Source organism: Erpetoichthys calabaricus, chromosome 11 (genome assembly GCF_900747795.2).
Source record: "Erpetoichthys calabaricus chromosome 11, fErpCal1.3, whole genome shotgun sequence".
NCBI classification, from domain to species: Eukaryota; Metazoa; Chordata; class Cladistia; order Polypteriformes; family Polypteridae; genus Erpetoichthys; species Erpetoichthys calabaricus.
The window spans coordinates 39,660,806-39,683,877 of NC_041404.2; the positions used below are offsets into that span (position 1 = coordinate 39,660,806).

General features: G+C 39.4%; 1 protein-coding gene across 2 annotated transcripts in view; it reads left to right on the plus strand.

The window, feature by feature from the left end:
- Positions 1-9,823: 9,823 nt before the first annotated feature.
- canx (calnexin) overlaps positions 9,824-23,072 on the plus strand; it is a 43,052-nt gene continuing 29,803 nt past the window's right edge. For both annotated transcript variants that reach the window (XM_028812983.2, XM_028812984.2), the window contains exon 1: positions 9,824-9,930. The gene's annotated coding sequence lies outside the window, so the exon portion shown is untranslated. The remainder of the gene's footprint in view (positions 9,931-23,072) is intronic.

A 23,072-nucleotide genomic window follows, 5' to 3' on the forward strand; every position in this document is an offset into this window, starting at 1 on the left:
AAAAGGTGGAAATCACACGGTGCCAAGTCTGGCGAATAAGGAGGATGTGGCAACACCTCTCACTTCAGTTTCTCCAGACAAGCCTTGGTGTTCTTAGCAGTGTGTGGGCAGCAAAAGGACTCCTTGAGACAGCAGTCCCCACCGCTTGGATAGAATAGCAGGCTTCACATTGGTCTCCAGCAAGTCACAGTAACTTGCACTAGCAACTGTAGTACCCCTCGGCATGTAGTGTTTGACAATAACCCGGGTGCACGAGTGGTGGCGAGGATGAGACAAAACCTTTTATTCTGTTGGCACTTCCAGGCAGGTGGCGCAAATGCATTGAGAATGGTGGAGACCACATTGAGAAATGACATCATTAGTTTTGTTAAGGTTCATTCCATTTTTTAATAAATCCCATTTTCTAGCTTTAGCTTGACTCCCCCTATTATCTCATCTAACAATGCATTCATTTAGTTGTCTCTCTATTATAAAAGAAAACCTTGAGACGAGACGAGACTATTGCCAAGAGATTTTATCAAGTCCTGCCCTCTCAACCATTTCTGGTTAACGGCCCACGCCCACGGTCCTCTCATTTCTCATGCTTTGTCAGACACAGTTCCTGCTCTCTCAGCTCTTATACATTTTTACGTTTTCCTCACGTTAAGTTTCCAAATAAAAGAAGACTTATTATGTCCAAATCTTATTGAAGAATTTCATCCCGAAGGGTTATCAACAGAAGAAATAAGTACATGGGCAATCGTAGCACCTAGAAGTCAAATGAATTAACGCGAAAATTGTCGATCAGTTACATAACAAATTGTTTAAATGTGTATCAATAGACTATGCTGAAACAGTTGGTGGTGATGGTGCAGAAGATGAAAACATCAACTTACAATATCCTATAGAATATCTACAACCGTTAACACCGTCTGGTCTTCCACCGCCCAAATTACTGTTGAAAGAAGGATGTATCGTAATGTTATTGCATAATTTATGTCTGAGTGAATGGAATAGCTTTTGCAAAGACAATTAACCAATCACAGGGACAAACATTTGAAAAAGTCTGTTTATTTATTAGAGGGAAAGAAACGATATTTACTCATGGGTGGTTATATGTTGTGTTGTCATGATGCAAGTCCAAACACGGAATCAAAATTCAATGCAATATTTAAGAAAAGTTAATTCCAAATATTGTTTTTACTGAAGTTTTACAGTAAAAAAGTGTAAGTTTAAAAAGAGTATTTGCGTGTTAATTTCAAAGCCAAACAGAACAAAAGCGTATAACGCAACAAATAACTCTTAACACAACATCTAACATAATTTCCTTTCAAATTATTACATTTTACTATTTTTTACTATGGTTAATTTCTCGCTTTAATGTAAAATAGTTCATTCTATTATGCATATATAACAATTCCCATGAAAATAAAAATCTGTTTAAATTGTACATCTGCTTCCCCATACGCGAGCAGCAGAGCTGCGAAGTCCTGGGGTTGGTGAGTGAATTGAGCAGGGGGCTGAGCCTCCTAGTTTATTTAATTTTGAACCAAAATATTCCTAGTTGGGCGGCACGGTGGCGCAGTGGGTAGCGCTGCTGCCTCGCAGTTGGGAGACCTGGGGACCTGGGTTCGATTCCCGGGTCCTCCCTGCGTGGAGTTTGCATGTTCTCCCCATGTCTGCGTGGGTTTCCTCCGGGCGCTCCGGTTTCCTCCCACAATCCAAAGACATGCAGGTTAGGTGGATTGGCGATTCTAAATTGGCCCTAGTGTGTGCTTGGTGTGTGGGTGTGTTTGTGTGTGTCCTGCGGTGGGTTGGCACCCTGCCTGGGATTGGTTCCCTGCCTTGTGCCCTGTGTTGGCTGGGATTGGCTCCAGCAGACCCCCGTGACCCTGTTTGGATTCAGCGGGTTGGAAAATGGATGGATGGATGGATATTCCTAGTTATATCATGTGCTAAAATTCATAGATATACAGTGGATTCAGAGCCCTTCACCTTCTTATTGTGCTGGAGATTTCATTTTAAATTAATACATCTCCATTTTTGCCAATAAATTTACAAACAATAGCCGTAGTACTAGGGTGTTGTACCGTGTTAGCCATTATGAATGTAGAGAAAAGCCAAGCAAAATGACACCTTTTATTGGCTAACTAGAAAGATTACAATATGCAAGCTTTCGAGGCAACTCAGGCCCCTTCTTCAGGCAAGATCGCCTGAAGAAGGGGCCTGAGTTGCCTCGAAAGCTTGCATATTGTAATCTTTCTAGTTAGCCAATAAAAGGTGTCATTTTGCTTGGCTTTTCTCTACAAACAATAGCCTAAAGTGACAGCATGTTTTCAGAATAATTTGTAAATTTATTTAAAATCAGAAACTGAAATCTCTCATTCATACCTTCATGTGGCCCTCCAAATTGTGCTGAGGTGTATCTTGTTCGCATTATTCACCTTGAGATGTGTTGAGAATTTGATGGCAGTCCACCTGTGGTACATTGAATTGATTACACATCATTTAGGGAGGCACACGCCTGAGTATAGAGGGTCCCACAATTCACACTACACGTACGCTCTTAAAAATAAAGGTTCCACAGCGGTTCTTCAGAGCCATTTTTGGATCTGTAAAGATGAATGTTCCAGAAAAATCTTTTATTTATTTAGATCATGAATAGATAACAGCAGATTTATAAAATACCACTGGGTTCCTGCCTTATACATATAATTGATTTTTAATTTGAAATAAATGGCAAAGCAAAATTCAACCCCCACCCAAAAGAAAGAGAGCAAATCTTTAAAAGCAACAAGAAAGGAAGAGTATACTTTTCCATGATATAGAAGTTTATTCTAAAAAGTTATTGATTAGATCCTGCCATATTTAAAAAAAGTTTTGAACAGATACTCTAAGTGAGAATGTGATTTTTTTCAATTTCAGATAGTATAGAACATCAGTTACTGACTGACTTAAAAGAGGTGAGTTAGGATTCTTCTATTTGAGCAAGATAAGTCTACGTTCCAGTAGTGAGGTAAAGGCAATTCCAGTTTGTTTGTCCTTCTCCACTTTATGCCCATCTGGGAGCCCACTAAACACAGCTGTTAATGGGTTGGGAGGGATTGTGACTCCAAGGCTGTCTGATATGCAATCAAAGATTTTGGTCCAGAATGATGTTCATTTGATGCACGCCCAGAACATGTGGCCTAGTGAGGCTGGAGCTAAATTGCAATGTTCACCGGTTGAATCTTACCCTAGATACATTTCGGAAAATTATACACAAGATAAATGCACTCGATAAAAGATTTTAAGTTGAACGATTGATTAATTTGTGTATATGGAGGTACTGTATGGTGTATTCTATGCATTGCTGGAGTTCCTGACTTTAAAAGGACTCTTGCTACATACAATCGCAAAGGTGAAGTTCACGTTTTCTTGACCTGTTATACACCAAAGACTGCTTATTTTTTCACATATTTGGAACATTTACAAAGCACAAACAACCAAATTTAATATGCAAAGAACCTTAAACCTCCTGGCGGCATGGTGGCGCAGTGGGTAGCGCTGCTGCCTCGCAGTTTGTAGACCTGGGGACCTGGGTTCGCTTCCCGGGTCCTCCCTGCGTGGAGTTTGCATGTTCTCCCGTGTCTGTGTGGGTTTCCTCCCACGGTCCAAAGACATGCTGGTTAGGTGGATTGGCAATTCTACATTGGCCCTAATGTGTGCTTGGTGTGTTTGTGTGTGTCCTGCGGTGGGTTGGCACCCTGCCCAGGATTGGTTCCTGCCTTGTGCCCTGTGTTGGCTGGGATTGGCTCCAGCCTACCCCAGTGACCCTGTGTTCGGATTCAGCGGGTTGGAAAATGGATGGATGGATAAACCTCCTTGATCAAATTCTTTTTTTTTAATATTTTATTAATTTTATTGTAACCATTCCGTACAAATCGATCAATTTTTACAAAAAATAGGATTGAAAACAAATCAAACCACACCCCTGAGACGGAGAGCATGACCAAAGGAGTAATACTTAATGCTTGTAAACATACCTAAATTGTTGAGTTTAATAGGGCAATAAGGATAAATGGAGAAGGAAAGGAAATGTGGAAATAATTATTTCTTCTTATTCTAAAATAGTATTGATTAGATCCTGCCAGGTTTTGAAAAAGTTCTGTACAGATCCTCTAACTGAGAATTTGATTTTTTCCAATTTCAAATAATATAAAACATTGGTTTCCCACTGACTTATTAGAGGAGAGTTAGGATTCTTCCAATTTAACAAAATAAGTCTGCGTGCCACCCACTTCATGTCCATCTAGAAGAACACCAGACAGAGCTATTAATGGGTTAGGAGGGATTGTGACACCAAGACTGTCTGAAAGGCATTAAAAATTTTGGTCCAAAATGTTAATTTGGTGCAGGCCCAAAACATGTGACCCAGTGAGGCAGGAGCTTGGTTGCAGCGTTCGCAGCTTGGATCTTGCCCTGGAAACATTTTGGACAGTTTTAAGCGAGACAGATGAGCTCGATATATAATTTTGAGTTGATTAATTCTATGCTTTGCGCATATGGAGCTCGAGTGAATTCTCTGCTTTGCTACCTTCCACTCCTTTTCTGATATATTAATTAAGAGATTTTTTTCCCATTGTCATCTAGGATCTTTGAAAGGAAGGGACTCTAATAAGATTTTATATATTGCAGAAATGGTGTATAAGTCCTCGAAATTGAGCAGTATTTTTTCCAGCATGGTGGAGGGTACGAAATGAGGAAAATTGGGCAGGTTCTGTTTAACAAAGTTTCTAATTTGAAGATAGTGAAAGAAATGTGTAGCTGGGAGGTTAAATTTGGAATGTAATTGTTCAAAGGATGCAAATATATTGTCTATATAAAGATCTCTGAGTAATTTAATCCCAAATCTTTTCCAGATATTAAAAACTGGATATGTTTGCGAGGGTTGAAAGAGGTGGTTCTCCTGCAGAGGTGCCACAGATAGAAGATTTTCCATCTTAAAATGCTTTCTAAATTCGTTCCATGTTCTGAGTGAATGAAGCACAATTGGGTTATTAGTATATTTGCGATAACTTGCATTTATTGGAGTGCAGAGCAGGGAATATAAAGAAGTACTACAGGATTTTACTTCTATTGCAGACCAAGCCTGTGTATGTTCATCTAATTGTGTCCAGGTTTTTATAGCTTGTATGTTTGCTGCCCAGTAATAAAACTGAAAATTAGGTAAAGCCATGCCACCTTATGCCAGAAGTCTTTGCAGGGTCGCTCTTCGGATACGTGAATGTTTTGAGTTCCAAACGAATGAGGTTATGGTTGAATCTAATTGCTTAAAAAATGATTTATTGATGTATACTGGAATGTTTTGAAATAAAAAAAGAAGCTTAGGAAGGATATTCATCTTAACAATGTTAATTCTTCCAGCTAGAGTGAGATGAAGGGTTGACCATCTATGCAAGGCTTGCTTAATTTTTTCCATACAGATGGCGAAATTTTGTTGATAAAGAGCTTTATGTTTACTTATGATATTTACCCCTAGGTATTTAAACTGATCTGCTATGGTAAAAGGAAGGGTGTCTAATTTAATATTATATGCTTGTGAATTCACTGGAAAGAGTATACTTTTATTCAGATTAATTCTAAGACCAGATATCTTTTGAAATTCTGTAAGTGCTGTTAAAACGACAGGCACAGTGTTTTCTTGGTTTGATATATATAAACCCATATCATCTGCATATAGAGAAATTTTCTGTTCCAGTCCTTCTCTGATAATCCCCTTGATCAAATTCTGGTGAGGCATAGATGACTGACAGGAGTGTAAAACCATTTCTAAAGCTTTGAGTGTTTCTATGAGAATAGTGGACTTAATAATTGTGAAATGGAATGACATATGGAACCACCAGGACTCTTCCTAGAGTTGGCAGTCCATCCAGCCTGAGTGACAGGTAAGAAGGGCCTTTGCTAGGCTGGTGACCAGTTCATGGTTCAAAACTGGCCAAAATAAAATATACTTTACAAGAAACATGTCAGTTTATTTTTATTTATTTATTTATTTTTTGCAGATTGAAACATCTTCTGGATGCTGGTCTAAGAGGCAGATTTTCAAAGAAAGAAAACATGGGGATAAGAACACGGACATTGGAGAGAAGATGACTGGAAAAGCATATCATTGTCAGCATCTTGGAGTTGTCCTTTCTCTGTTGCAGACAACACAGGCTTTGACCTGTAAGACATTTGTTTCTCACACTACACACATATCCGAGCCTTCCCTTTCTTATTTTATCCTGGTTACTTCAGTCTGCCCTCTTCTTTGAAGACTGTAATAGACAACTTTTTATGAAATCTTCAGTTTCTTGGCAGTCTGTCACATGGAAGAACCTTCATTCTATAATGCTAAGTATTGTATACTTCATTTTATTTTTTTTGCAAACTACTTTTGAGGAGACATGCAAGTTTGAATTTTACTATAATGCCTACACATAACAATAAATCTGACTTGATAAGTTTTTAAAATACCCCACTTTTTCTCCACTGACCATAATATATTAGTATCTGAAGAACAAGTGACAAATAACAGGGTAAGAGGAGTCTGAAAACTAAACGTATTTCTGTTAACAGACCTTTCCTATAAGAGAGAAGAACAAAGAAAATTGGAAAACTGCCCCAAGAAAATTTTGTAAAGCAAAAACAGAGTGGTATAAAACAATATATAAACAAAATAAATCTTATTAAAGAGTAGAGAGTGATACATAACAAAGTAAAGAAGAGCTATAAAGTCCGTAACAAGATTTAAAAATGTTATACAAACAAGCTTCACTGTTCACCATTTCAGTCAAGTGATGAAACACTTTTAGAAAAATCTTTGGAAACTTGTGTTTATTTTCTGAAACATGACCATTTTAATAATATTTAAGGGAGATAATGCCACAATCTTAGACTGCAATATGCTATCAAGTTAAAATTTTTTTGACATCACTATTTGTGTTGACAGTCTATAGATTTGGACAGAATAAGAAATGAGACAATCAAAGGTACAACAAAAGTGGGAGAGATATCTAAGAAAGCACAGGAAAGTAGGTTGAAGTGGTATGGACATGGGATGAAGAGAGACAATGAATATGCGGGCAGAGATGGATGGGTGTGGAAGTACAGAGGAAGGGGAAGCAAGGGAGGCTGAATTCAGAGATGGCTGGATAAAGCAGAAGAAGATTTAAAGGAAAAAGTTCTGACTGGGGAGGAAGTGCAGGACAGAGCTGTATGGAGAAGGTTGGTCAAGCACTCCACATAGAAATGGGAAAAGATGAAAAGTAGAAGAAGATTACATAGATACTAGCTGTGTAAGCCTGTGCTGTAAAAAGCCCGGGGGTCCTAGAAACTATTGAAACCGTCAGAAAAAAAAAATGAAATGTAGAGATGTCAGGTAATTGGAATGAACATCTCTCTTCTAGGAGGTTTCATGTTGCCGACGTGTTCGCATCGTTTGTGCATTAGTGGCTAAGCGACTGTCTTTCTTCGGAGGTTTCGCTTTGCTGACGTGCTGACCCCGCTAGTGTTATTAGCGGCTAAGCGAGTTTCCTGTTTCCTCAGAGGTGGAGCCCTAACCCCAACTCCACATCTCACTTCTGGGCCAAACAGACACACACACACTTCCACGTGTAGATGTTTATACATAAGATGCTCATAGGGGCAAAGTGTCTCTAAATCAGTCTGCAATTAAATAGTATTTTACTGGAAAATGGTACGGTCACTTCCTAACAGATATATTTTGACAAGGTGGAAAAAGTATCACTTAAGATTATTTACAAATGTTGCCCATGCAGTGGTTTAATATCTAAATTTACCCCAGACAGATAAAATGTATGCCGCTTTTGTGGTGAAAATAATGAATAAACTGAGCATATTTTTGTAACTGTGTACATTCAGAATTATTTTGGCTAAATTTAATTAACATTTCAGAGAAAAAAATGAATAGAAAAATAACTATAGAGAATTGCTGATATCCTATTTGGTTTTACAAAAGTAACAAAGAATGTAACTATGTAATAAATCTTTTCATTTTGCCTGCAAAATTCTTTACACACAAAACGAAATTTAGTAACAGTTCAGATTAAGTCAAGTGGCTTTATTGTCATACCATCCATACATCGTATTGCAGCATACAGTGGCACGAAACAACAGCCTGCGCCGTGCAATGTACATGAACACAGGACAAGTGTAATGCAAAAGTATACTGTACTAAATAAGTAAGCCATTGCAGAACCTAGCAGAACTGGTTTGGATGCTACAGAAGCTTCTGCCAAAAAGAATTGGGACAAAGAGACCATATGAGGGGTGGGAGTGATCCTCCATAATACTGTAGCCTGTGTGGATGCAACAGTTAATAAAGATGTCCTTAATGGAGGACAGAGAGGTCCCAATGATCTTTCTTCCACGTGCACTATCTGACCTTGCGATCAGAGACACTGCAGTTCCCAAACCACATGGTGATGCAGTTTATCAGAATGCTCTGAATGGTACCAAATTGAAGCAGCTCTACTGAGCCAATATTATATTACTTTATAATATATAGGTCAGGTCAGGTTGCGGAGCATGCACTGTTACAGTGTGTTGCAGCACCCACCACAGGATGAAACAGCTTGGGATCCTGGTTGCACCCCCAACCACAGACACGTGGTCCAGTCCCACCCTCCGGAAATGACCCTCTATCTACCACATCCAGGTATTACATTGGTGTCTCCTTGACCTTTTCCAGCCACTCGGGTCCTTAGGATCACCCTCTGGGAATCGCGTCACATGGCCGTAGTAACGTAACTGATGCTCCCTCACAATGCAGGTAATGTGCCTCATTCGGGACTCCGGGACCAACTGCTCATTTGACACAAAGTCAAACCTGCGGTACCAAAGGAGTCCAGTCTTTGTCTCAGGTCACTGGATAGCGTCTATGCCTCGCAACCATATAGCAAGACAGGAAGCACCAGGACTCTACAGACTTGAACCTTAGTCTTTTTGCATTGATATCAGGTGCGCTACACATAATATAAATAATATATTATTTATCCAAGGCAACTTACAACATCTGAGATACAACTGGTTACATTTCTTTTGTTTCTCCAGTTGGAATACAGACAGATGAAGTGACTTGCTCATTGTCACAGAGTGCCAGTAGCAGGACTTGAACCTCCACCCTCAGGATTTTCCATCCAAAGCCTTATCCGCAACACCACACATTCTGCCAATTGTAATAGCCCATAGTAAAATAAATAAATAAACAAAACACTATACAAAAAGTATTTAGTTTATTTATATAGTACTTCTGATATATCAGCTTAACCGACGGCACTACAACTGAGGCCATTGACCGGGTAACACAGCTGGTAATAATTAAAATAAAAAATTAGTAACATGGATATAATTCAGATTGTATATAATCTTCAACTGTCATTCCAATTCAGAGTATTGGAAACCTAGCTGAAAAATGGTAGATTCGATTTTAAAATAATGGAATTTACAAACAACCGAAATAACATGGATAGGCTGTATGTTTTATAATTTTATAACACGTATCATCAATGTCACCGTCCACGTGCCCAAGTCGCATCCTCAGACAATCCTCCTCCATTATAACACTGCAGGCACAGTGCACTTTTCTCGCGTTTTCTTGGCCACACGCATCACAAGCCGTTCCGTCAGTGAATTCATCTGTCCCGTAACCGCCAATCCCGCATTGTTTCCTTTTACTTCTCGACCAACCAGCGCCATCCACGAGGTGTAGGCCGTGATTTCCGGTTGTTACTTCTAAACGACGTGGGTTTTATCCTATCAAAATAGAAATTATAGGCGTGGAAAATGCAAATACATTCACTGTATCCAACCAGAAGAGACTAAGGGCGGGCTTTCGTTGCGAGGCTTTCTGTGCGCCTCACACGTGACGAGTGGCAGTTCCAGGTGGTTACAGTTGAAGGGGAGCTGGTGAGTAAGCTTTCGGGGAGTCTGTTGCAGGCAAAAACCAAACAAACTGTTTTCATCAGTTCAGCATTCTTTTATCTTATCCTCGATTGATTAGTGATATTTTGTTAGCAAAGCATCCGCATCAATTAAATGACTCCTGTTTAACGGTGGCGGGTACCTTCATAGTTTTTTTTTAGTCTAGCGTCGCCAATGGGCGCTCGTTTTTTTCGTTGAAAGAGAAGCCCTGATAAGTAGATAGAGTGGCGCCTATTTGAAAGCCCTTTTGAGAGGGGTGTGGTTCGAAAACGCCGTACTCTTGCATGCCTTATGACTTTCCTGTCCTAGGCCTTTGCGACAGTGGATCAGTTATATGTCAGTTTTGTAGACACGCGGCTCCAGGTCACACGCAGTAATCCTTCAGTGTATTAAGGCCGCTTGGTGTCCGACACGCCATATCAAGCCGAAATCGAAAGATGGCTTGGCCGTTGACTGTGGAACATCTGGAAAGGGCAGGGCATTACGTAGCGGTATGGATTAATTAAATGATATATTTGTCAGTCACCGATCGAAAACCCTTTATTGCTCGGCCACGCAAAGTGTATTCGCAAGCATTAAACCACAGTGCACAAAATCAACACTTATGAGAGTGCAGAACTGATATATTCGTAGACTTTTATGTCCCAACACATACTGTATGTTTACTTTTGTAACCTATTCGGTTCGACATCATTTTGAAACCCTTGACTTTAGAACCTTTCCAAATAACGTGTATTCATATCTATTATATTCAGCACTGTAACCTATTGGCGTAAGTCTAAATCAAATGTCATACCCTCCATATGTGACCCGCATCATCCTTGGAGGGTTTTGACATGTGAGACCGTGCTTCCGGTCTTTTCCAGCCTAGTCGCTTTCTCACATGATTCCATTTGGCTCGCTAGAAGTCAAGTCAAAAATGGAGTTATATAGTACTTTTAAAACAACTGAAAGCTGACTTAAGTGTCTTAGTACAATAAAATCGAGGACTGATAAGAAAACAGATAATAGGATAAAAGGAACAAACGGCAAAAGTAACGCAGCGCTAAAAGCAATGCCCGACACTTAACAGCTATAAAATATATAGAGAGTGTGTATAATTACATATATCTATATATATATATATATATATATATATATATATATATACACACACACACACATAAAGAATAAAAGTTATTTCTTTGTGCCACAGAGTTAGAAAAAACAGGTAACCAATATAGGTGGGGAAGAGTGAGAACAAAACCAGGATAGGTGAAGAGAGTAAAAGTGAGTTTTGGTGTTAATAGGGTGCTTTTAGAGAAGATGAAGGGAGAGATTAAGAAGTTAGTCGGTCATTAAAACCTGGAGAAATATGTGATGCAAAGCTAAAAATGAGTTTAGGTTATTCGGTTGTTCTTTGAAAAGCATTTTGAAGCCCTTGAAAGAACACAGACCAGTGTGGATGGATGGATCGATAGATAGATACTTTATTAATCCCAAAGGGAAATTCACATACTCCAGCAGCAGCATATTGATAAAAAACAATATTAAATTAAGGAGTGATAAAAATGCAGGTATAACAGACAGTAACTTTGTATAATGTTAACGTTTATCCCCCCGAGTGGAATTGAAGAGTTCCATAGTGTGGGGGAGGAAAGAGCTCCTAAGTCTGTCAGTGGAGCAGGACAGTGACAGCAGTCTGTCGCTGAAGCTGCACCTCTGTCTGGAGATGATACTGTTCAGTGGATGTAGTGGATTCTCCATGATTGATAGGAGCCTGCTCAGTGCCCGTCGCTCTGCCACAGATGTCAAACTGTCCAGCTCTGTGCCTACAATAGAGCCTGCCTTCCTCACCAGTTTGTTCAGGCGTGAGGTGTCCTTCTTCTTTATGCTGCCTCTCCAGCACACCACCGCGTAGAAGAGGGCGCTCACCACAACCGTCTGATAGAACATCTGCAGCATCTCATTGCAGATGTTGAAAAACGCCAGCCTTCTAAGGAAGTATAGTGGGCTCTATCCTCTCTTGCACAGAGCATCAGTATTGGCAGTCCAGTCCAATTTATCATCCAGCTGCACTCCCAGGTATTTATAGGTCTGCACCCTCTGCACACAGTCACCTCTGATGATCACGGGGTCCAGGAGGGGCCTGGGCCTCCTAAAATACACCACCATCTCCTTGGTTTTGCTGGTGTTCAGGTGTAGGTGGTTTCAGTCGCACCATTTAACAAAGTCCTTGATTAGGTTCCTATACTCCTCCTCCTGCCCACTCCTGATGCAGCCCACGATAGCAGTGTTGTCAGTGAACCTTTGCACATGGCAGGACTCCGCGTTGTATTGGAAGTCTGATGTATATAGGCTGAACAGGACTGGAGAAAGTTATGATCAAGGGATGTAAAGTGTTCTACTATAGGCTTTGTAAGGTCTTTAATTTTCATTAAACAGATTGAACATGTTCTCAGAAACAATTAAGTATAGTAAATTAGATGGGTTAATATTGAATTTACCAAAGGGGTGAGATATAGTGGTGTTGTTGGTGACATACTGTATGTGCAAATGACACTGGTTCTTTTATAGCTAAAAGTGCTTGGTGGGAAATGTGGCTCACCTCTCTGAAGTGAGGTATAGAGAAGTTTGCACAGGTTAGGCGATCAACGGAAGGAAAATGGTGTGGTTAGAAAAAGATGCTCCAGTAGAAGGATCAGTCTGCAAAATGGGCAACTGTGTAATGACGTGGGACAGTGAGTTAACAACAACATCATCAATTATTTATATAGCACATTTTCATAAAAATGATGTAGCTCAAAGTGCTTTACAAGATGAAGAAAGAAAAACCTAAAAATAAGATTAGGCAATAAATACTAAGTAACAAAGAATGCAGTAAGGTCCGATGGCCAGGAGGACAGAAAGGAGAAAAAAAAAAAAAACTCCAGAAGACTAGAGTGAGAGAGAACAAACAATCTACAGGGGTTCCGAGGCCACAAGACTGCCCAGCCCCACGGGGCATTCTATCTAACATAAATTACGGTGGAATGGGGAGAATAGCGAAATGCAGGTTTTAATATTGGGGTTCTTCTTAGAGTGGATGTTATGTGGTCTACTGTGAGTGAGATGGAACCTAAGTAAATCTTTAATGAATTTCTGTTGCTGACTTCTAGAACAAGAGGCAACACCACCAATTCCGTCATCGATACATCTTTTGTACAGGTCCGTTAGTAAATATGAGTTAAAACTACAAGGTTTCTGAGTGTGATTTAAAATGATCAATTGTACGGGCTGATCTTATTGTGAGGGACAGGCTGTTCTGTTCCATAGCTGAGAACTAACTAAAGCGAAGGCACAGTCGTCCCAAAGCTTCAAACGTATGCATGAAACATGTTGAAATAATTGATTGGAAAGATCTGAGAGACCTGGTGGATGAGTAAGAACAGTGGAGATCATTATGGTATGTAGGAGCAGACTCGTGCAAGGCTTTGAACACAAACAGTATAATCTTAAAATGCACCCTGTATTTCACAAAGTGCCAAAGAAGCTAACACGGTTCTAATGTGTCTTTTTTTTTTTATTATTGGCATTTAAGACTGTGGCGGCAGCATTTTGAATTTGTTTTCAGGGTAGAGATGAGTGACAGGCATTATTATAGGATTTAAAGTGCTCAAAGTGAGATTAAGCAAAATCAGGGTAAGGTTTTGTAGATCATTAGAAGATAGAAATAGTTTAGTGATTGAGTAAAAGTTAATGCCAAGGTTTCTAATGCAAGACCTCATCTGTGAAGTTAGTGGATGCCAAGATTTCTTTTCATTAATACAGGATGAAAGGCCAGAAATTAATAATCTTTGTTTTTGATTTGTAAATCTGAAGAAAATATGATGTTATCCAATGTTTGGTATCCTCAAGGCAGCTAAAGCCAATGTCACATTACGTGAGTTTTTGTTTTAGTGTAATATCAGATATGCAAATCACAGTCGCTGATCTTGTTGCTGCACCACTTCAATTTAAACATCTGAAAGTTACAGCCTATGTCACATTTACAAACTGAGCGTTGATCTTCCAGCACAGCTGTGCTCGCCCCTTTTTCTTACTGCCAATAGTTTACTGCCTGATGGAGCCAGTTCTATATAAAGTGTTAACAGCTGAAGCAAGTCCTACCACTGTCTCTGCCTTTTATTTTTTTACCCATTCTGTTATGGTATTTAAAATATGAGACATCAACCAGATGAGCTGCTCTTCTTTTTGTGAGGTCCACAGTCCCTGTGCTGCCTCATGGAGCCAGAGCTGTGTGAAGGGTTAATGGCTGTGGTGCATTTAGCTACAATCTCTGCCCTTTTTTCTTTTTCCCCCATTCTGATTTAGTACATAAAACACAAGACATTAGACATACTTGATTCAACTCATGGGTGCTCCTTATTCTTCCTCACAATGCTGTATGCATTGTACTACCATCTGAACGCTTATTAGTTTTCAGCCCTCAAATGCTAACAGCAGGCCACTCAGACCAATAAGAAAATTAAACCTCTTTGATGTTATCCTATCCAGTCACAGACTAGTTGGTCTCAGTCATTCGGTATGTCACGTTGCATCCAACTGACTAAGTGAAGGCTAAGACTGACAATTACTGGTCTGGAAAAGTTGTCTAATGCAACGCTGCCTTAAAGAAAGTAGTGAGAGTATCCTTATCATTGGGCTTCACAGTTCTGTAGATTTGGGTATCTGTGTAACAATGAAAAGGGATGTTATGTTTATATAAACTCATGATTCATAAACTCATTATTTTATTAAACACACCTAAGTGAATCAGACTGTTGCTTATTGTTATAATCTCTTTGGATCCTTTTGGTTCTGTTGGCAAATAGCTGGTGGTAAATAGGGCTTGAAATTTAGTGCAGGATTGTGCATATCCCGCACAAGTTAGTTATTCTTGCAAAGTCTAAATTTAAATATGCAAATTTCCAGCACATTTTGTTTGGTAATGCTTTTTCTTACTTGTTGCAAGAATAGTCAACATCATTTTTCAAAATCATTGTTAATATTTATGGAAAATTTGTTACTTAGGAATTTGTTTTTTTTTTTTCATGGTTTACATCTTGATTAGATCGCATGCATAAGATGTCACCTTCATGTTGCCATTGCTCTTGACAAGAAATTGTAGCTGTGGAATATGACAATTGGCAGTTCAATGGAGTTGCACAAGTGTGTAGGAGGAGTGGAGGGTATGGGGCTTGGGGTGCCTTTCTTTTTTTCCTTTATATTCGGACTAGGCTCCAACAGGATTAGTTTTACACAAGGAGATGTTGTAAAGTAATAATTACCTGAGGACCATCGTAATTTTTAAGATCTATTTAGACCAGTTTTCATTCTAACTCTTTTCTTAATAAGTGACCAGTTTTTGCTGCTAATTAACTATTTCAGGCAGGACTAAAATTACAGGTGTCCTCTGTAATGATTTATGTTCTCTGGTAATGATTACTTTATTCCACTTCCTGGTGTAAAATTAATATCATTGGAATAGGGCTAAAACTCAACTATACTTTGTTACATTGAAGGCAAAAATAGGCTGAAGTGTATTTTTGCAAACCAGTAACGAAGAAGTTCCGGGTTAGTGAATTTGTATTCAGGTTCATTCTTTTTTTATATTTGACAAATCGACTGCTGCCCATTTTTGTCTGTGTTGAGAAATTTAATGAAACATACAGTCATTAGCTCTTTAAAATGTTTTTATTGGCCTGACTGCATTTGTACCTGAATCTGAAAAGCAAAAACCAGTGATACTCACAAACAGTGCTCAGTGGTAATTGTAGAAGGTTGCCGCCGCTCTAACTCTGACAAGGACAATCCAGCAGAAAATTGAGGAGCTTGCATGACTGCTTTTTCTATGCCACAATTCTTTTTTTTTTATGCTTTCTTATGTCTTTCAGAAATGCTGATCGGTTTCAGCAACAGTTAATGGTAATCTCAAAGCAAACTAATAATAGTTATTGTCCTTCTCAAATCCGCTTTCTCCAATTCAGGAAAAAGCAAAGCAGAGATACAAAAAGAGAACATTCAAACTCCACACAGATAATCAACTGCTGGATTTAAACCCACTATGCTGGAGCAATAACATGACGGTGCTTGTCAGTCAATCCAAGACTGCATTAATTACATTTTAACTACGTTTCTCAAGTTAACAGCATTCACACAGCCTTGTATTGACTGCTCAACTCTCATAAAGCTGCAGAAAATGAGAAAAACAATAGGGTAAAGGTTAAGAAACAAAAAGTACTTTTTTTTTCTCGGCCTATGTTACATTCTCTTTTATTGAATCACTCTGCTGATGCAATATTTCCTTAACAAGTATCATGTTTCGGCCAAAAACGCAAAGGAAATTAAAGAATTATTTAAAGTGAAAATACCTGAAATAAGTTATTTGAATTGACGGACTCATAACTTTATCTGCTCAACTTTAGTACTATTTTAAACTACTGGTAACATCTGAAAGAATAAATTGTCATTCAAAAATGCCTTAAATATTAAAATCAAAATGCTTTTTAAACTGTTGGGCTTTGACAACACCCACACTGACTTTCTTTCCCTCTCCAGAGTCTAAAGTCTCCCTTTGTGTTAACTTTAAGGGAGCAATTCCCCCATCAGACTCACTCCACCCCAACAAACCCAAAACCAAATTTCAAAAATTAATTACAAGCCCGGTAGTGTAATATGTTTCACAGCACCAGGACATATAAGACATGCCTTTGGCGAATGCACCTGGTCACAAAGTACAATGGAATTGTGACAGTTCTCCACCTATTCACTCACTAATGGCCAAGTGATTATTTTGCATTTGAACTTCAATGAATGTTATTAATTTGTTTGGCTAGGCTCAGATCTTCATCTGGTGGGTAATTTTAAAACTGAAAGGTTAGTGTTAATTTTCAGCTAGGCTCAGTTTTTCATCTGTCTGAGTTCAATTTAAAACTGTTTTGTGAGTAGTACTGTACCTGCCATGCCTTGTACCATTGACTTCCTGCACTCTACATCAAAATTAAGTAGACTCCTGGGGCCTCATGTATAAATGGTGCGTACTCACAAAAATGTTGTGTAAGAACGTTTCCACGTTCAAATCGCAATGTATAAAACCTAAACTTGGTGTAAAGCCACGCACATTTCCATAGTAGCTCATACCCTGTCGTTTTCAAGTTCTCCGCTCGGTTTTGCAGACTGGCAGCACCCAGCGTCAAAGCAGTGCTACTGTTCCTGTGTGGTTTATCTTTCTTTTTTAGATCCACATCCCTGACGCGGCTTCATAAATACACTGAAATTAACTGCATATTGTTTATTAGTTTAATGCATCTGATTGTAATTAACCTGTAACAATATAATGGTCCACAGAATGGTCAAACTGTTCCAAATACCGTTAACTGCTTTAGCATTGTTACTCTCACTACACCTTCTTCTTTGTCTTTCAGCTGCTCCCGTTAGGGGTTGCCACATCGGATCATCTTTTTCCATATTACTCTCACTGCACCTCTCTGAGTATTTATATCACTGTATCTGAGTGTGAATCACAGCTGTACAGCAGCTGATCAGAAAGAGGGTTATCGGTATACAGCAGCTTTGAACTGCTCTCATCCAACAAATGCTTCAGAGTCTTTCCTGTACTGACCTCGCGGTTCACAGTTTCATCCCAAGAACTCTATAAACACACTCGATCAGTCCATCAAGTGCTCCTTGTAGAACTGTTTGTACTTATAAGTACAATTACCTCACTGTAAACTTGCGATACAGTTACAATATTGCACAACCTGAGCCACTTTATAAAGCGCATATTTACATATGATGACGATATCATTTTAAAGATGAAATGCAGCAAAATATGTTTATTACATTATACAGATAAAACTTTAACTACACGGTTCCGCAGCGCTATCGAGGAGCTGGAACTTCATTCACGGATTGTTCCTGCCTCGTGCTGTATTCTTGCTGTGGCTGGCGCGACACTGGAAGGATAGGTGGATAGAATAATTAAACATTACGAGGATATTTCAGTGTTCCTTAAAAGTTTTGAAGAATCAGCATTCTAAGCTTACAAATGGCTTAACATCTATTACAGAGCTGGTTGTGTGGCGATTGGGTATTTGGAGAAAAAAAAGTAAGGACAGGAATTGGAGGTTAGCACATTTGAAAGAGACAGTACTGCTACAATAAAGTATTTCATTTAAGGTCGCACACGGCGCAGCAAGAATCTTGCGTGAGACATGAACAATCACTGCGCCACTGTGTTCCCATGTTTAATAACATGCTTTAACTCCTATCATCATGAAAATATCATGTGTCCATCTCAGTATTTTAATTATTCAGTTAGCTGTAATATTACAAATGTAATGGATTCTGTATCCTGTCGGAGGAAGAGAAAGCCCGGAAGCACGTAGTGATTCACACACACAGATCAAATACAAAACAAAGCATTTAACGTGCTACTTTAGTTACGATGGGATTTGAGAAACTAGTAAATTAAACGATTTTAAGATGAAGTTTATGATGTTCTACTTTAACAAGGGGGCTCCGCCCCCTGCTCGCTTCGCTCGCCTACCCCCGGCGTTTTGAATCCGTGCCTGCCGGGCAGCCGTAGGTTGCTTTTGTATTGGCTTCTCTTTCAACCTCATGTAGCATTTTTATACACTTAGCTAATGGGTGAGTGTTTATGAACCTAGTGACGTTTCTCATTATAAGGTCCGTGCATTGTTTGTTTTCAGGAAGGTTCATTCGTTGATAGATTGTGTCATCTGGATCTAAGATGTATATTTCTGCAAATTTGCGTTCGTGATTTGTTTCAGGGTGCACTGTTCCAATGCGATGTAATATTTGTCCACATACGTGAAAGCAGTATGGGCCATTGACAGCTGGTGGCCTGATATTTACTCCGGTAGATGCAAAAGCAAATGAACTATTGTAGGATCTAATGCAGTTCATAAAGTTTTTACTTTCAGGTACATTGTTAGTTAGAAGTTTCCGTAGATATTCAGGATATTCATGTAAAGGAGGCAGTCTAACTTGACCCTTTTGACAACAATGTGTAAACTCATTAGTTGTATTGCCAGTTGTTTCTTCAGGGAAGTTAAGTGAATGACAATGATTGCAAATGACATTCATTAATTCCAATGAGACGCGTGTTGTAGACGTCTGCGTTCATTGATTTTTTCCCGTCGGTCCCGTTTTTGTATGTCTGTCACTCGAGCTCTTTCCTTTTGAACCCGTGCCTGCTTTGCTTCTGCAGTTTGAGATGCGCGCTGCATGCGTCTACATTTATTGTATCTGTCCATTTGGGGTCGTTTCTGTACCTGTGTTAGTCGAGCTTTTCGTTTTTGGAGCCGAGACAGTTTTTCTTCCGCGGTTTCAGAAGCGCGTTGTAGGCGCCCACGTTTATTGTTTTTTTTAGTGTGTCTTTGTGGTCCCGTTACTTGAGCAGTATCGTTTTGCACCCGTGATCGTGAATTCATGACTTGTTTGTTTTTTATCGTTAGTAATATGGATAAGAAATAAGGATGATCGCACTTACTGTTAATAGGGAGCGTTTTCTGTGGTTGTACGGTTAATAGTGCATCACTGTAATGAGATTGACCTATGCTGTATAGTTTGTACGTGTTCAGATGACGTATGTTTAATACGGAGCGTTCGTTTCTTCTTCTTATTACCCATCAGGTGTTGCGGCTGTGTTATCTGTGGTTGTCCTGTTAATATTGGATCACTGTAATGTGATTCCAATATGTAGTGTAGTCCGGTTTCTTGTTGTTTATGTATGACGTCGGGTGTCCGCGTGCGGTTTTTTAGAAGTGCGTGGATTATGCTGTGTAGTGTGTATGTTGATTTCAGATGCGCGTTGTAGGCGAATGCTCCTATCGTAGTATCTGCCATTTTCCGTAACACAATTCGCTTTCCGTAATATCTCAGGGTTGATGTGTGACCCTTTGTGGACTCCGTAGTCTGTCCCGTTTTACTCTGGTGTGGGGGGGTGACTCCTCTTTTTCCGTACCATCTCGGGCTTGATTTGTGAACCTTTGCGGACTCCGTAGTATGTCCCGTTTCACTGTGGGGCGGGGACAATGTGATTCAAATATGTTGTTTTGTCCGTATTTGTGGGGTTTCTGTATGATGTCGGGTGTTTGCTTGCGGTTGCTCTTTCGTTTTTGAGCGGTAATCTCGGGCTTGATGGGTGACCCTTTGTGGACTCCGTAGTCTGTCCCGTTTTACTTGGGGGCGTGGGTCTGACTCCTCTTTTTTGTGTGCTATGGGCGCGTTGCCTGAATTCTTATTTATGTTAGTGTGTGTACTCCGTAGTCTGTCCCGTTTCACTCTGGGGCGTGGGTCTGACTCCTCTTTTTTGTGTGCTATGGGCTTTGTGTGGTGCCTGCGTCTGACTCCTCTTTTTTGTGTGCTATGGGCTTTGTGTGGCGCCTGCGTCTGACTCCTCTTTTTTGTGTGCTATGGGCGCGTTGCCTCATTTCTTATTTCTGTTAGTGGAGGGGGGCTTTTTTGTCTCATTTCTTATTTATGTTAGTGTGTGTACTCCGTAGTCTGTCCCGTTTCACTCTGGGGCGTGGGTCTGACTCCTCTTTTTTATGTGCTATGTGCTATGGGCTTTGTGTGGCGCCTGCGTCTGACTCCTTTTTTTTTTTTGTGTACTATGGGCGCTTTGCCTCATTTCTTATTTCTGTTAGTGGAGGGGGGCTTTGTGTGGCGCCTGCGCACCATGTCTCCTGCGATTTCTGTTAGTTGGAGGGGGGCTTTGTGTGGCACCTGCGCACTATGTCTTCTGCGTCCACGGGCAGGTCCCTGCGTCCATATCCGGTTTACTATACTCGTTTAGTAATATGGATGACCAAATAAACTACGTGATTAAAACGGAAATTTCGAGATTAAAGTTGACATTTTGTGCTTTTCTCACACTGTGCCTTTTTTTTTCGTCTGTACCCTAATAAGCTTTCATATGACACTCAGACAGTGGGCTACGACTCGCCTTTTCACGGCGACTTTGATATCTGACAACTTTTTTTATTTCAGGCACTGTGCAACTTTGTGAACTTGAGCTTTCGAGTTTCTCCAACACTCTGTCACTCGATCAACTTCCTTTTGTTGTTTATACCACTGTTTAAACCAACAAATAGTACGTTTTTCCTTGCCTCCACTTGGTATTTGCTATTTTCCCTCGTACTTTTGCCATTGTCTTTTCACAGAAGGCTGAGCTTAAGGGCTATTTATATTGATTTGCATATTCAAAGAGGCATAATTCTGGGAGGAGTTGGAGCGGGACAGCAGGTGTGTGCACGTGCGTTACTTTTCACGCTGACCGGGATTTATGGAGCGGAAGAACGTGGAAGTTGCCGTTCGCACATATTTTTGCATCTGGATTTTTTGTGTGTAAGCTCATTTCCGCTTTTGTGCTTATATCATGTTATAGTGCAAATTCTGCATACGACGTTATTCATGAGGCCTTTGGTGACTTAAAATATCAATGCTTTGTGCATGTTTAGATAATTTAGAAACTTGCTTTGTGTCATTTAGTGAAAGTGTATTTATGAGCATGTCATCATATGTGCTGATGCTTCATCAGTATATAATGTAGCTCCATAAGAAAGTTAAATAAATATTCTGTATGTATTAGAATCTTTTCGTTGATTGAAACAAGTAATTGAAATTTTAGTCATTTGTTTGACTAAATTTTAGTCATCAATTGCAAATACTTAAAGCAGTGAAATCATTTGTAAAAGGGAAGAGTAATGTTCTGTAAACAAAGTAAAGAAGTTTACATCTTGTCATCAGTGTTTTTTTATATTGATTTAAAACAAATTTTGTTATTGTGGTAGTACAATAAAATTTTACAAATGTCATTAAATGTTTATTTATTAACTGGTGATTTTAAGTTAGTTGGGAGTGTTGTGTGAGATTGCCTTTTGACAGGCTTGCGCCACATTCAGCAGTGGTTCCTACCTTGTGCACAAAGATATTGGGATAGGCTTTGGCCTCACCATAACCCTAAACTGGATTAAGTGGTCTTAGAAATTTTTACTTTTTGCTAGGTTTCCTTTAAGATGGATGTTATTGTTTTACATAATACACCCAAGTGTAAAAATAGCTGGTTTGACTTTTTTTAAAAGTTATTGTGAGTTTAATTAAATGAACGTTTCAGTTCAAGGAGTGCTGCAAATTATTTGTATTTAATTTATGATTAGGATGACTTGCATTCAGGTTGTTTAAAATTGGTGAAACTTGGCCATGTCAGGTGAAAATGTCATTTAGTAGTTTTTGAGTTGTATGTGTGTTATGAAGGTTTGTATATAGTACAAGAGCTCACAAAACAGCCTGAGATATAGCACTGCCCAAGAGGAGAATGTTGAAATATTTTAGTGACGCTGAACCAAACTGAATGTAGTTGGAAAAAGTCCACATTGACGTTGTCACTAACTGGTCTGACTGGGCTCCTTTCCTGACAGCAAAGGATATTTTGGCTTTGTGTTCCACATTTCATGCGTGCCATGATTTCATTCTTTGTTGTTAGTCTGCTGTTGCTGAGCCTTTTACATTTTCCACACAACAGCCAGTCTGTTGCTAGGTTTCTGACTAGGCAACCTGGTCTTGATTAAGCTGCTGACTGTTATAAATGATCAAATTATGGAAATTTGTTGAAATCCAAAAGTTATTAACTTTTTTTAGTAGTATTTGCTTTGTTTGCTAAAAATAGGTCTCTTAAAGGTAAGAGACCTTAAGAAGGCTGTGAATATTCCCTAACTGTCTTGCTAGCGAACTTGGTGTAGTATGCACCCCACACGGCCTAATCATACAGGAAATCTTAGCTGAACGTTTAGCCGGCAGTACGGGTGTAGGGCTGGTAAGCCATTTATCTTGTTTGTGTAACTAACCAAAATACATAACCAGTGGAAGACGGTTAGACCTTTGGTGGGTTGTGGAGCAGGATGTTTGAGGATAAGGTATTGTTTCAGTTTGTTTTTTCCCCCCTCATTTAAACAAACATTTAAAACAAATTGGTAAAATAAAACACATTTAAATAGTGGCACCAGTAGCCTATTTTATTTAGAGAAGTACAAGTTACTTTCTTCCAATTAAACAAGTAGTGCTTTCTTATTTAGACAAATAGTGCAAATTTGTATTTCAAC